This window comes from Nicotiana sylvestris, chromosome 8 (genome assembly GCF_000393655.2).
Source record: "Nicotiana sylvestris chromosome 8, ASM39365v2, whole genome shotgun sequence".
Taxonomy (NCBI): Eukaryota; Viridiplantae; Streptophyta; class Magnoliopsida; order Solanales; family Solanaceae; genus Nicotiana; species Nicotiana sylvestris.
This window is the reverse complement of record NC_091064.1, coordinates 18755270-18769494: the sequence shown is the minus strand read 5'-3', so window position 1 is coordinate 18769494 and position 14225 is coordinate 18755270.

The following is a 14225-nucleotide window of genomic DNA, read 5'->3' as shown; positions in this document are numbered from 1 at the left end:
CAATGAACTTCAAGATTTAAGCTTTAAATTGGAAGAGTTGATCAAGTTTGACTCTTTAGCATTGGACCTCAGAATGGAGTTTTGTCGGTTCTGTTATCTCTGTTGGGTGATTTTGGACTTAGGAGCACATCCGGATTGTAATTTAGAGGTCCGTAGTCGAATTAGTCTTGAAATGGCGAAAGTTAGATTTTGAGAAGTTTGACCGGGAGTGAATTTTCTAATATCGGGGTCAAATTTTGATTTCGAAAGTTGGAGTAGGTCCGTAATGTCAAATGTGACTTGTGTGCAAAATTTGAGATCAATTAGATATGATTTGATAGGTTTCGGCATCGCTTGTAGATGTTTGAAGTTTCAAAGTTCATTAATTTGACTTGAGGTGAGATTCATCATTTCGAAGTTATTATGCGTGATTTGAAGCCTCGAGTAGGTTTGTTTGGTCATATAGAACTTATATGCAAAATTTGGCGCCATTTGGAGTTGATTTGATATGGTTCAGACGCTTGGTTGCGATTCTAGAAGTTCTTGAAGTTTACTTTGATCTTCTTGTGTTTTGGAATCCGATTCATGCTCTTAGAGGTTATTTTGATGTTTTGATCACGCGAGTGAGTTCATATTGTGTTTATGGACCTGGGTGCATGGTAGGTTTGGAGCCTCGGGGGCTCAGGGTGAGTTTCGGATGGGTTTCGGAATGATTTTTTATGATTTTTGAGTGTTAGTACTGGTGTCATAGCATTTGCAATGTTTTTTTTCGCAAATGCGACAGTTGCAATTGCGAGGCAGCCATCACATTTGCGAAATTTGGGCTGCTGGGGAAGATTCGCATTTGCGAAGAAACCCCTCGCATTTGTGAAGTGGGGCAGTTCGCTTTTGCGAGGACCCTGGCGCTTTTGCGAGATAATGGTCTTCGCATTTGCGAAGTATTGGGTCACAAATGCGACCTTAACAAGAAGTGTTCTGGTTCGCTTTTGTGACAGATTGATCGCATTTGCGAACCCCATGTCGCAAATGCGACATCTGCAGCTGGTTTAGCTTCAATTTTGTTATATTTTGAACCCTAGCTTCGATGAGAGGCGATTTTATGAAGGGATTTTTATACCAAATCATTGGGTAAGTACCTCTAATAAATTCTCAATTTTATTTCATGATTATACATACAATTTAACATCAATTTCATGAGAATCTAGGAAAATTTTTGGGGATTTTGTCAAAACTTTGAAAAATAAAAATTTGGGATTTAAGAGTCGAATAGACTCGGATTTGGAAAAAAAATTCCTATATGGACTCGTGGAGCTATGGGTAGTCAAGACCTACCCTTGGACCGGGTTTCGACCGGGCGGGCCCGGGAGGTTGACTTTTGTTGACTTTTTTAGCAATTGTATAAAAATTACAGCTTTATTAATTAAATTATTTTCTCTTGCACTGTGTGATATATTTTAGTCGTCTTTGGCTAGATTGAGCCGAGTGGAGGTAAATTTGTAAAGGAAAAATGCTAAACTAAGTATTGAGTTAGCCGAATTGAGGTAAGTGTCTTGCCTAACTTTGTTGAGGAATGTGTTCCTACTATTTGACATTGTTTGCTACATGCGGGGGTGATACATATATGAGGTGACGAGCATATATGCATGTGCTAGGGTGAACCATGCTCGGGGGTAAATTATGTAATAAATTTTGTCTTGTAGAATTATGTGACCTTTCTTGCTTCATGTCTTACTTGACTCTTATATACTAAGAACATAGTATTAAATGTTAGAAACCAAGATTCAGTTCTTTATAATTTGATTACAATTTGACGGAAATTCTAAGAAATATTGATGTGTCTAATTCTGTCATCATTATGTTTAATCATTAATATATTGCTACGGTCGATATTCTTGAGATTTATTGAAGTACTTGAATAATAAGGTTCTTGAGGGTTTATTGAACTATTATTGACTTGAAAGTTGTGATTAGGGTTCATTTGGAATATCCGCTTAAACACTCTCCTTGAGGTAATTTATGCTTCCTACCTTGTTTGCCATTGATATACATATGTTTGGTAAGGGAGAGTGTAAAGCACGAAGGGTGATGTCGTACCAGTTATGTGAGTGTAAAGCATGAAGGGTGATATCATGGCATGTTATGTGAGTGTAAAGCACGAAGGATGATGTTGTGCTATGTTATGTGAGTGTAAAGCATGAAGGGTGATCCTGTGCCATGTTATGTGAGTGTAAAGCACGAAGGGTGATGTCGTGCTATGTTATGTGAGTTTAAAGCACGAAGGGTTATGCCGTGCCATGTTATGTGAGGGTAAAGCACGAATGGTGATGTCGTACCATATCATTTGAGAGTAAAAGCACGAAGGGTGATGCTGTGCAATTCATTTGAGAGTAAAAGCACGAAGGGTGATGCTGTTCCATTTCATTTATATTGTCATGCTTTTATATTATCGTGATTGCATGGCACGATGGGTGTTTTCGTGTAGGCGAGGATGAGGGACATGCATTATGTTGTGATATTTGTTCCCCGTGTATACGTTCATGCATTTACCATGAGCTATTATTGTGGTACTTATAGATCCTATGTGACTTATTGTTATTGTTCTGTCCTTGATCTCTATCTCAATTGTTATTGTATTGCTCATACCTTCTACTTGTTTAACTTGCAAATACCATGCCTACTTCCTGCTGTTATAACTACATCCATGTCGTATCTATTCTGTTGCACTTTAGTACAAGCCATTTACCATGTTAGTCATTCATACCTCTACTTGTTAACTTGTAAAGATCATGCGTTCTCTTCTTATTTGTTATACCTACATCTAGGCCTCCACCATGGTAGTTAGTTGAAGTTGATATTCCTTGTCTTTCAATTGCTGTCATTACTCATATGCCTTCCGCCTAGTCTATTACTGTTGCCCACATGTATATCCTGGTTCATTATTGCTACTTGCATATTTCCTACTTTGTAATTTCTGTTATCGGCATTTCTGCCATTCGATTGGTACTGTTATACGTATATTGGGTGAGGATGAGATAAAAGTACGAAGGGTATTGCCGTGTAATTGACTTGATATCTAAGTACATTCCTCATGCTATGAAAGCAATGGAGTGACTGTCATGGTTTATTGGTTTTCGTTCTAAGGAAAAGATTGGTCGAGGTATTGGAAGATGCTAAATTGTGATTTTTGCTAGCACTCAGTTATTGTTTTGCATATTTGTTTCATGTATTCTTTTCTGTTATATCGTGGTATAGTTCTATTGCCGGTTTGCGGTGTAGGTTTTATCAGTGAGTATTTTTTAACTAAAATACCTCGTCACTACTTCGACGAGGTTAGACAAGATACTTACTGGGTACATAGGGTCGGTTGTATTCATACTACACTTCTCCACTTTGTGTGCAGATTTTTGGAGCAGAGCTGTTGGTGATGTCTGGAGCTGACTTCGAAGATATTCGTATATTCCGGATATAGCTTCCACTTGTCCTTGGTAGTTTTAGATTTTGCTAGTCTGTTTATGCAACTTTCAAATATATCGTGTAATTATTTGTACCAGCTTTACAAATTCCAAGTCTTAGAAGCTCATGATCCGTACTACCAGTCCTTGGGTTAATATGTAAATATTTAGATAATTCTTCACCGTTTCCTATAAATTTCATTTGGATTGTATTGACTATTAGTTGGCTTACCTAGCAGGTCAAGTTAGGTGCCATCATGACTACTGGTTTTTGGGTCTTGACGAAGGTGTCGCAAATGCGCACCGATGACTTGTGCAACAACTTTTTATTATGGGACTTAGCTTTATTTCCCTCATTTCTTACTTGGTCTTAAGCAATTTTGAGAGCATTTTTGGGAGGGGTTCTATCAACATCAAGAGGTAAGTGATCCTAATCAATTATTTAGCTAAATACACTAATCATAAGTAGATTTAACATGGAAAATGGTGGGATTTATGGGATTTTGAAGGAAACTTAGGGTTTGGATAAAAATAAGTTTTAACCACGAAAATGGTATGTGATTGGGTAAAAGTTATATATTTGAATTTGTGAGGTCCTGGGTAACTACTTTCTTCAAAAATTTCTGGAATCCGGGCACGTGGGCCCGAGGGGCGAACTTTTAGGAATCTTCCAATTTGGATTAGGTATTACTCATATAGATAAGTTATTAACTCATGAGCATATATTAATTATGTTATATAACATTTTACTAGTTTCAGATTCTTTGGCACCGAGTTAAAGCTTTAGAACAAAATTATGATCGGAAAGTGAGCTTTGAGACAAAGTAAGTCTCTTTCCTAACCTTGTAATAGTCAATTTACCCCATAGGTAATTTAAATTAATATTTTCTTCTAATTGTGGGGGCTACGTATGCATGAGATAACAAGAATCCATGTGTAGCGACTAATTATGCTTATCTCCGGATAGTCTAGGAAGCAAATCATGAATTACTTGTAATATTTGCGCCCTACTTGTTAATTTAAGTGCCTAAATTATATTAGAACTTGTTAGGGGAATTGTGAAAGATCAAATTTCACTTGCTTGAATTTAGAGCGGATCTCTTGACCGTTAATGGAAATCGTATTACATTATGTATTAGCCTTGTAATAACGTTCAAATCAAATGCCTATAAAGTATCCTCATTTCTTGTGGAGCGGATCGAACACCTCGGCAGTAGAATAGATTCATCTATGGATCGTGCCGCACGTCCCTCGGTAGTGTACACATTATTCCGGATCGGACCATACGACCTCGGCATAAATCGTGCTTACTAATACTCGGAGCCTAATCATACTTGATATTATTTTGTGGCTTGTGAGGTTACAATTATTAATGACTGGAATTTACTTGGAATTTATTAAGTTGTGAAAGAATTATTCATTCCTGATTGCTAATGAGTTATTATTATTATTTACATAACCTATATTTTTTTAGAATTTCTGTATTTATATTGTTAGCCCATAGTAAGTGTCGACATCGACCCCTCGTCACTACTTATTCGAGGTTAGACTTGATATGTATTGGGTACATGTTATTTATGTACTCACGCTACACTTCTGCACTGATCGTGCAGGATCTGAGGCAAGTGCATCTGGCGATCATACCGGCACACATCTCTGTTACCCGGAGGCCTAGTAGTGAGCTGCTTCCTAAGACATTCCGCAACACCTAGAATCTCTCCTTTGCATTCATTTCTATCTATTTTTATTTCAGACAAAAGCTAGAGTTTTGTATAATCTATTAGTGCTTATACACTTGTGACACCAGGTCTTAGCACACACTAGAAGACTTGTGGTTTTGGATTATTACTATGGTTATAATTGCACTCAGCTGATTTCGTTGTATTTATCTAAACCTGTTACTTCTTAATCTTTTAATTAAGAAAAACTTAATCACTTGAAAATTTATTAAAAAGAGAAATCACGTGGTTATTTCACTATTGGCTTGCCTAGCGGCGACGCTGGGCGCCATCACATCCTATAATAGAATTGGGTCGTGACAACATGGTATTAGAGCACTAGGTTCACGTAGGTCTCACAAGTTATGAGCATGCCTAATAGAGTCTTGAGGATCGGTACGGAGACGTCCGTACTTATCTTCCAGAGGCTATAGAGTGTTGAGAAACTACTCTTTCTTCATATCCTATCGTGCAGTTAATGTGGTACTAAGTTTCTTTCTCTTACTCTTTCACAGATGGTGAGAATGTGTGCAGCGGATATTTCGGACCTTGGAGGAGTTGCTCCCCCTATTGCTAGAGGCCGAAGGAGGGCTCTAGCCCATGGTGGGGGACGAAGACATCCTAGAGTTTCTCTAGTTATGCCACCTGTGGATCCGGTAGAGGATCCTATTAATGAGGAGCAGGGCGAGATGCCTGCAACGGAGCCAGCCCTAGTAGATTTCATGTCCGTGCCAGGTTTCTAGGAAGTCATGGGCTGTATACTACGGTTCATGGATTCTATGACTCATACTGATTTATTTCTAGCAGACCCAACCACGTCTCAGGAGAGAGGGGGACAGAAATCCCTACCGCTCAGGCTCCAGGGCATGAAGCTTCTGTATATCAGACCCCGGATGCACCACCAGTGGGCGGAGCCTAGCCAGTTGCAGCAACTATACCTGAGCAGAAGCTATTGGACAGATAGACCAGGCTTCATCGTCCTGTACTTGGAGGTGAGCGACATGAGGATCCCCAAGACTTCATCGATCGGTGCAGGGACAGACTGCACAGCATGAGGATATTGGAGTCCCATGGGGTGGATTTTGCTACTTTCCAGTTGGAGGGCAGGGCCCGTATGTGGTGTAAGTCATATCTACTCAGCAAACCAGCAGATTCTCCTCCCATGACTTGGGATCGGTTCACCTGTATCTTTCTGGATAGGTATATCCCACCCTCTTAGAGGGAAGAGTTATGGTTTCAGTTCAAGCACCTCCAGCAAGGTCAAATGTCATTGACCGACTATGGGGTGAGGTTCTCTAAGTTGTCTCGCCGTGCACTTATGATACTTTCTACCAATGTAGAGAGAGTATAGAGGTTTGTTGCAGGTTTGCGCACTAGTATTTAGGCCACTATGGCCCGAGAGGTTGAGATAGGGACTTTTTACGAGCTAGTTGTGGAGATAGCTCGGAGGATCGAAGGTGTACATCAACGTATCCGAGAGTAGGCAGCGAGGGATAAGCAATTTCGATATTCTGGAGAGTTCAGAGGTGCCCTGGCTAAGGGTAGAGGTCAGTTCATGAGGGGTCAGTCCAGCAGGCCCACATATCCAGCACCGCCGCCTCCTTGGGGTGCTCTAGTGCTACCCTATTTCAGTGCCATGCCAGAGAGTTCCTACCTCCCACCATCTATTCAAGGTTCATCTAGTGGGTATTCATGCCATCAGACTTTAGGTTAGCAGTCCACTATACCGAGAGGTTGTTTTAAGTACAGGAATCTCAATCATGTGCGGAGGTTCTGCCCCAGCCTTCGGGATAAGGCAGTGCAGCAGGGTTAGCTGCCTATGATTATAGCACCAGCTTCCCCACCAGTAGTCCGGATGCCCAGAGGTGGAGAGTGGGTGGGTAGGGGCCATCCTAGAGGTGGAGTCCAGTCGGGTGGAGGCCGGTCAGGTAGTGCTCCATCTAGGTTCTATGCTTTTCCGGCCAGACCAGATGCAATAGTCTCAGATGTCGTGATCACATGTATTATTTCTATCTGCAATATGGATGCTTCAGTGCTATTTGATCCAGGGTCAACATATTCATATGTTTCGTTTTTGTTTGCTCATTTTATGGGTATTCCTCATAAGTCCTTGGGTACTTATATTTATGTGTCCACTCTAGTGGGTGATTCTATTGTTGTGAATTGCGACTGGTCCCGCATTGTTACATTCTATTGTTATGAGACTAGAGCATATCTTCTGTTGCTCGATATTACCGACTTTGAGGTCATCCTGTGAATGGATTAGTTATCTCCATATCACACCATCCTTGATTGCCATGCCAAGACTGTTATCTTGGTGATGCCAAAGTTGCCTAGATTGGAATGGAAGGGTTCGTTTGTCAGTGTATCTAGTCAGGTTATCTCTTTTTTGAAGGCTCAACACATGGTCGAGAAGGGTTGTTTGGCTTATCTAGTGTATTTTCGAGATAATACTACAGAGACTCCGACGATTGATTCAGTGCCCGTAGTTCGGGAGTTTTCTGATGTGTTTACTTCTGATCTTCCAGGCATGCCACTAGATCGTGATATCAATTTTTATATTGATTTAGCTCTAGTACCTAGCCTATCTCTATCCCACCATACCACATGGCTCTGAAAGAGTTGAAGGAATAGCTTGAGGAATTGCTAGCAAAGAGGTTTGTCAGACTGAGTGTATCGCCTTGGGGTGCACCGGTGTTGTTCGTGAAGAAGAAAGTTGGGAATATGCAGGTGTGCATTGATTACCGCCAGTTGAATAAAGTCACTACTAATAACAAGTATCTGTTGTCGTGTATTGATGATTTGTTTGACCAGTTGTAGGGTGCCAGGGTGTTCTCTAAGATTGACTTGAGATCGGGGTACCATCAGTTGAAGATTCAGAATTCGGATGTTCCGAAGACTGCTTTCAGGACTAGATACGGCCATTATGAGTTTCTAATTATGTCCTTAGGTTTAACTAATTCCTCGGCGGTGTTTATGGATTTGATGAACTGAGTGTTCAGACTATATATTGATTCGTTTGTTATTGTCTTCATTGATGACATCTTGATCTACTCGCATAGCATGGAGGAGCATGAGCAACATTTGAGAGTGGTACTTCAGACCTTGTGGGAACAGAAGATATATGCTAAGTTCTCCAAGTATGAGTTTTGGCTAGATTTCGTAGCATTCTGGGGGCATGTTGTATTAGGCAAGGGTATTAAGGTAGATCCCAAGAAGATTAAGGCAGTTCAGAGTTGGCCTCGTCCTACTACGACGACTGAGATTAGGAACTTCCTAGGGTTGGTTATTATCGCCAGTTTGTGGAGGTCTTCTCATTTATTGCAGCACCTTTGACTAGGTTGACCGATAAGGGTGCTCCGTTTCGATGATCCAATGATTGTGAGGTGAGCTTTCAAAAGCTAAAGACTACATTAACTTTAGCACCAGTGTTAGTGTTGCCTTGCAGTTCAGGGACGTATACTATGTATTGTGACGCATCACGCGTTGGTTTGGGTTATGTATTGATGCAGGAGGGGCGAGTTATCGCATATGCTTTATGTTAGCTGAAGCCCCATGAGAAGAATTACCATGTACATGATTTGGAGTTGGTCGTGATTGTTCATGCTCTTAAGATTTGGAGGCATTATCTTTATGAGGTATCCTGTGAGGTTTACACCGATCATCGCAGCTTGCAGCATTTGTTCAAACAGAGCAATCTCAATTTGAGGCATCATAAGTGGCTTGAGTTACTGAAGGATTATGATATTACCATCCTTTATCATCCGGGTAAGACAAATGTAGTTGCGTATGCCTTGAGCAGAAAGGCAGAAAGTATGGGTAGTTTGGCATTCATTTCAGTAGAGGATAGGCCACTAGCTTTAGACATTCAGTCCTTGGCCAACAGGCTTGTGAGGTTGGATATTTTAGAGCCCAACCCAGTTCTTGCATGCGTCATTGCCCAGTCTTCACTATTGGAGCAAATCAAGGCTCGTCAGTTTGATGATCCGCACTTGTTGGTTCTCAGAGAGACGGTACTACAGGGTAGTGCCAAGGTGGTTACTATCGGCAAGGATAGTGTTCTGTGACTCCAAGGTCATCTATGTGTTCCTAAGGTTGATGGGCTGAGGGAAAAGATCCTGGAGGAGGCACACAGTTCCCGGTATTCTATTCATCTAGATGCTACGAAGATGTATCGCGACCTGAGGCAGCATTATTGGTGGCAGCGGATAAAGAAGGACATAGTTGAGTATGTTACGAGGTGTCTGAATTGCCAGCAAGTTAAGTATGAGCACCAGAGGTCAGGTGGCCTACTCCAGCAGATGACCATACCTGAGTGGAAATGGGAGGGCATTACTATGGACCTTGTAGTTGGGTTGTCGCGGACCTTGTGGAAGTTTGATGTAATTTGGGTCATTGTCGACAGGTTGACCAAGTTGGCACACTTCATTCCGGTTGTGACCCCGTATTTTTCAGAGAGATTAGTGCAGATTTACATTTAGAAGATTGTTCGGTTGCATGGTGTGCCTATTTCCATCATATAAGATAGTGCCCTCAGTTTACTTCGTATTTCTAGAGAGCAGTATAGAGTGAGTTGGGTACCAGTGTAGAGCTCAGCACTACCTTTCATATGCAGACCGAAGGGCAGTCGGAGCAAACAGTTTAGATCTTAGAGGATATGCTCAAAGCATGTGTGATTGACTTCGAAGGGCAGTGGGATCGATTCTTGCCTTTGGCCGGTTTGCTTACAACAACAGTTATCAGTCTAGCATCGAGATGGCTCCATTTGAGGCTTTATATAGTCAGCGGTGTCATTCTCCCATAGGATGGTTTGATCTCGGCGAGGCTAAGTTATACGGTACTGATTTGGTGAAGGATGCCTTGGAAAAGGTAAAGTTGATTCAGGAGCGACTTCGCACAGCACGATCTAGACAGAAGAGTTACGCGGATCAAAAGGCGCGTGATTTATCATTTATGGTGGGCGAGAAGGTTTCCTTTAAAGTCTTGCCGATGAAGGGAATCATGAGGTTCGAGAAGAAGGGCAAGTTGAGCCCAACGTTTATAGGTCCATTTGAGGTGTTGAGATGAGTTAGGGAGGTTGCTTATGAGCTTGCTTTTCCTCCTAGTCTATCGGGAGTTCATCCAATTTTTCACATGTCTATGCACTGGAGGTATCATGCCCACAGGTCGTATGTGTTAGACTTTAGCATGATTCAGTTAGATGAGAGCCCGGGTTAAGAGGAAGAGCCAGTTGCCATTATTGATAGGCAGGTTCGTCGGTTGAGGTCCAAGAAGATTTCTGTGGTAAAAGTCCAGTGGAGGGGCCAACCAGTCGAGGAAGCGAATTGAGAGGCCGAGGAAGATATGCGTAGCAAATATCCACACTTATTCAGCACTCCAGGTATGATTCTAGACCTGTTTGAGGACGAATGTTTGTTTAAGAGGAGAAGAATGTAATGACCCGACCAGTTGTTTTGCTTTTTAGATCCTCGTTCCTCTAAATAAGACTCCCTGTATGTTCTTTTACTATTTTATGATTTGCGGGGATAGTTAGTTCGGAATTTGGAAGGGTTCGGGTTGAAATCGGAACACTTGGTTTCTTAGTTTGGCTTTAAAAAGCTAAGTGTGACTTTGGTCAATATTTTGAGTAAACGATGTCGAAACCGGGATTTGACAGTTTCAATAGGTTTGTTGATGATTTCGAACTTGGGCGTATGTTCGGATCGGGTTTTGGATGACCCGGGAGCATTTCACCGCTTAATATTGATAGTTGGCACCTTGAAGGTTTTAAAGTTCTTTAAATTTGGTTTGGAGTAAGTTTTGGTGTTATCGAGGCCCGTTTGGGATTCCGAGCCTAGAAATAGTTCTATATGGTGATTTAAGACTTGCACACAAAATTTGGTGTCATTCCGAGTTGATTTGATTGGAATCCGATGTGAGGATGTGTTTCTAGAAGTTTTGAGTTTTCATGATTTGATTCATGCATTTTGGCATCTGATTCATGCTTTTAGATGTTATTCCGGCATTTCGATCATGCGAGCAAGTTCGTATAATATTTTTAGACTTGTGTGGATGTTTAGTGTGAAGCCTCGAGGTCTCGGGTGAGTTTCAGACACGTTCGGATTGATGGAAAAGAGTTCAATTTTCTTGTTTTTTTTACTGGTGACTTAGGTATCGCAAATGCGAGATTTTGTTCGCATTTGCGAGACTTGCTTCACAATTGCGAAGAAGCCTGGTCAAGGGAGGACTCGCATTTGTGATATTTCCAGTCGCTTTTGCGATCAACCCCCCTTTGCATTTGCGACGTTATAGTCACAAATGCGACTTTGACAGTGGAGGCTCAGCTTCGCATTTGCAAACAAAGTGTCGCAAATGCGACACCTGTGACATGTGCAACAACTTTTTATTATGGGACTTAGCTTTATTTCCCTCATTTCTTACTTGGTCATAGGCGATTTTGAGAGCATTTTTGGGAGGGGTTCCATCAACATCAAGAGGTAAGTTATCCCTATCAATTCTTTAGCTAAATACACGAATCATAAGTAAATTTAACATGAAAAATAGTGGGATTTATGGGATTTTGAGGAAACCTTAGGGTTTTGATAAAAATAAGTTTTAACCTTGAAAATGGTTATGGGTTGGGTAAAAATTATATATTTGAGTTTGTGAGGTCATGGGTAACTACTTTCTTCGAAAATTTCTAGAATTCGGGCACGTGAGCCCCGAGGCGAACTTTTCGGAATCTTCCAATTTGGGTTGGGTAATTAATCTAATAGTTAAGTTATTAACTCTTGAGCGTATATTGATTATTTTATATAACATTTGACTAGTTTTGGATTGTCCGGCACCGAGTTGAGGCTTTAGAACGAAATTGTGACCGGAAAATGAGTTTTGAGACAAGGTAAGTCTCTTGCCTAACCTTGTAAGAGAGAATTTACCCCATAGGTTATTTAAATTAATATTCACTTCTAATTGTGGGGGCTACATATGCACGAGGTGACGAAAGTCCGTGCGTAGCTACTAATTATGCTTATGTCCGAGGTAGTCTAGGACCCAAATCATGAATTACTTGTAATGTTTGCGCCCTACTTGTTAATATAAGTGCCTAAATTATATTAGAACTTGTTAGAGGAAGTGTGAAATATCGAATTTCACTTTCTTGAATTTAGAGCGGATTTTTTGACTATTAATGGAAATCGTATTACACTGTGTATTAGCATTGTAATAACGTTTAAGTCAAATGCTTATAAAGTATCCTCATTTCTTGTGGAGCGGTCCAAACACCTCGGCAGTAAAATAGATGCATCTATGGATCGTGTCGTACGCCCCACGACAGTGTACACGTTATTCTTGGATCAGGCCGTACGACGTCGACATAAATCGTGCTTTATAATACTCGGAGCCCAATCATACGTGATATTATTTTGTGGCTTGTGAGGTTATAATTATTAATGATAGGAATTTATTTGGAATTATTAAGTTGTGCAAGAATTATTTGTTCCTGCTTGCTAATGAGTTATTATTATTATTTACATAACCCATATTTATTTAGAATTTCTGTATTCATATTGTTAGCCCAGAGTAAGTGTCGACGTCGACCCCTCGTCACTACTTCTTCGAGGTTAGACTTGATACTTATTGGATACACGTTGTTTATATACTCACACTACACTTCTGCACTGACCATGCAAGATCTGAGGCAGGTGCATCTGGCGATCTCACTGGTGCGCATCCCCGTTACCCGGAGGCCTAGTGGTGAGCTGCTTCCTGAGCCGTTCTGCAGCACCTAGAGTATCTCCTTTGCATTCATTTCTGTCTATTTTTATTTCAGACAATAGCTAGAATTTTGTATAATCCATTAGTGTTCATACACTTGTGACACCAGGTCTTGGCACACACTAGCAGACTTGTGATTTTGGATTATTACTATGGTTATGATTGCACTCAGCTGCTTTCGTTTTATTTATCTAAACCTGTTGCTTCTTAAATCTTTTAATTAAGAAAAACTTAATCACTTGAAAATTTATTAAAAAGAGAAATCACGTGGTTATTTCACTGTTGGCTTGCCTAGCGGCGGCGTTGGGCGCCATCACGGCCTATAAGAGAATTGGATCGTGATATTATAGTCAACAAAAAATTTTCCTTATATAACTTTTTTCTTATTTTAAATTGTTAATTTCTTATGTTTTATTTTTACTTTTGGGGGAAATCTTCTTAATTTCATATTCATAGTATTAAAGTCCTATATTTTATATTATACATATTTCGTCAACTCCTTTTAAAAGTATAACGTTGAACATGAAAGTTTTTCCATAATATATTTAAAGTCTAGAAAAAGTTCTATAGCTCTCTCTTTTAGTTTGGTTGTGCATAAAAAAACATCTACACCTATACCGAGTTACTTGAACAAACAGTATCCATATCCTTTTCTATTCTATTTATTATTTAGCTAAAAATAAATAAAGAATGTAGTATTATTCTATTGTATTCCTTTATTTTTGTTATTCATCATACGGGCAAAATATATACAACAAATTCTATTATCTTCTACTTCCATGAGCTGATTTGTATACTTTTATATTTATTTTAGTTTAATGTGTAAGAAGTTATAAGTTCTTATTAGAAGAAACATAAAAAATTATTTATAAGAAGCTATAAATGATTATTAAAAGAGCCGTGAAAACAACCTCTTGCAGAAATGTATGGTAAAGTAGCGTACAATAGACCTTGTGGTTCAGCTCTTTTTCGGAACCCGCGCATTGCAGGGGCTTAGTGTATCGAGTTTAAGAAGAATAATAGAAATTTATTTTTCATATTATACTAGCTGGCATGAAGGACAAATGCACGGCTGTGGACAACAGGGTGGTCTCATTTCGCCTTACTAATCCATGGAAAACTCTGGATACAGGCCTAGATCATTTGTACAGACATATTTTTTGGGTTCTAAGATTCAAAGTCGATAGGAAAACAACCCAGATAAGGTCCCTAAGTAGTCACTTAGTGAAAAAGGACATGATTGAACGATGATAATCAGAAGCTGATAAAAGACAACATTTGATTGTCCATAAAACTTGGTAAATATGAAAGATAACATTTG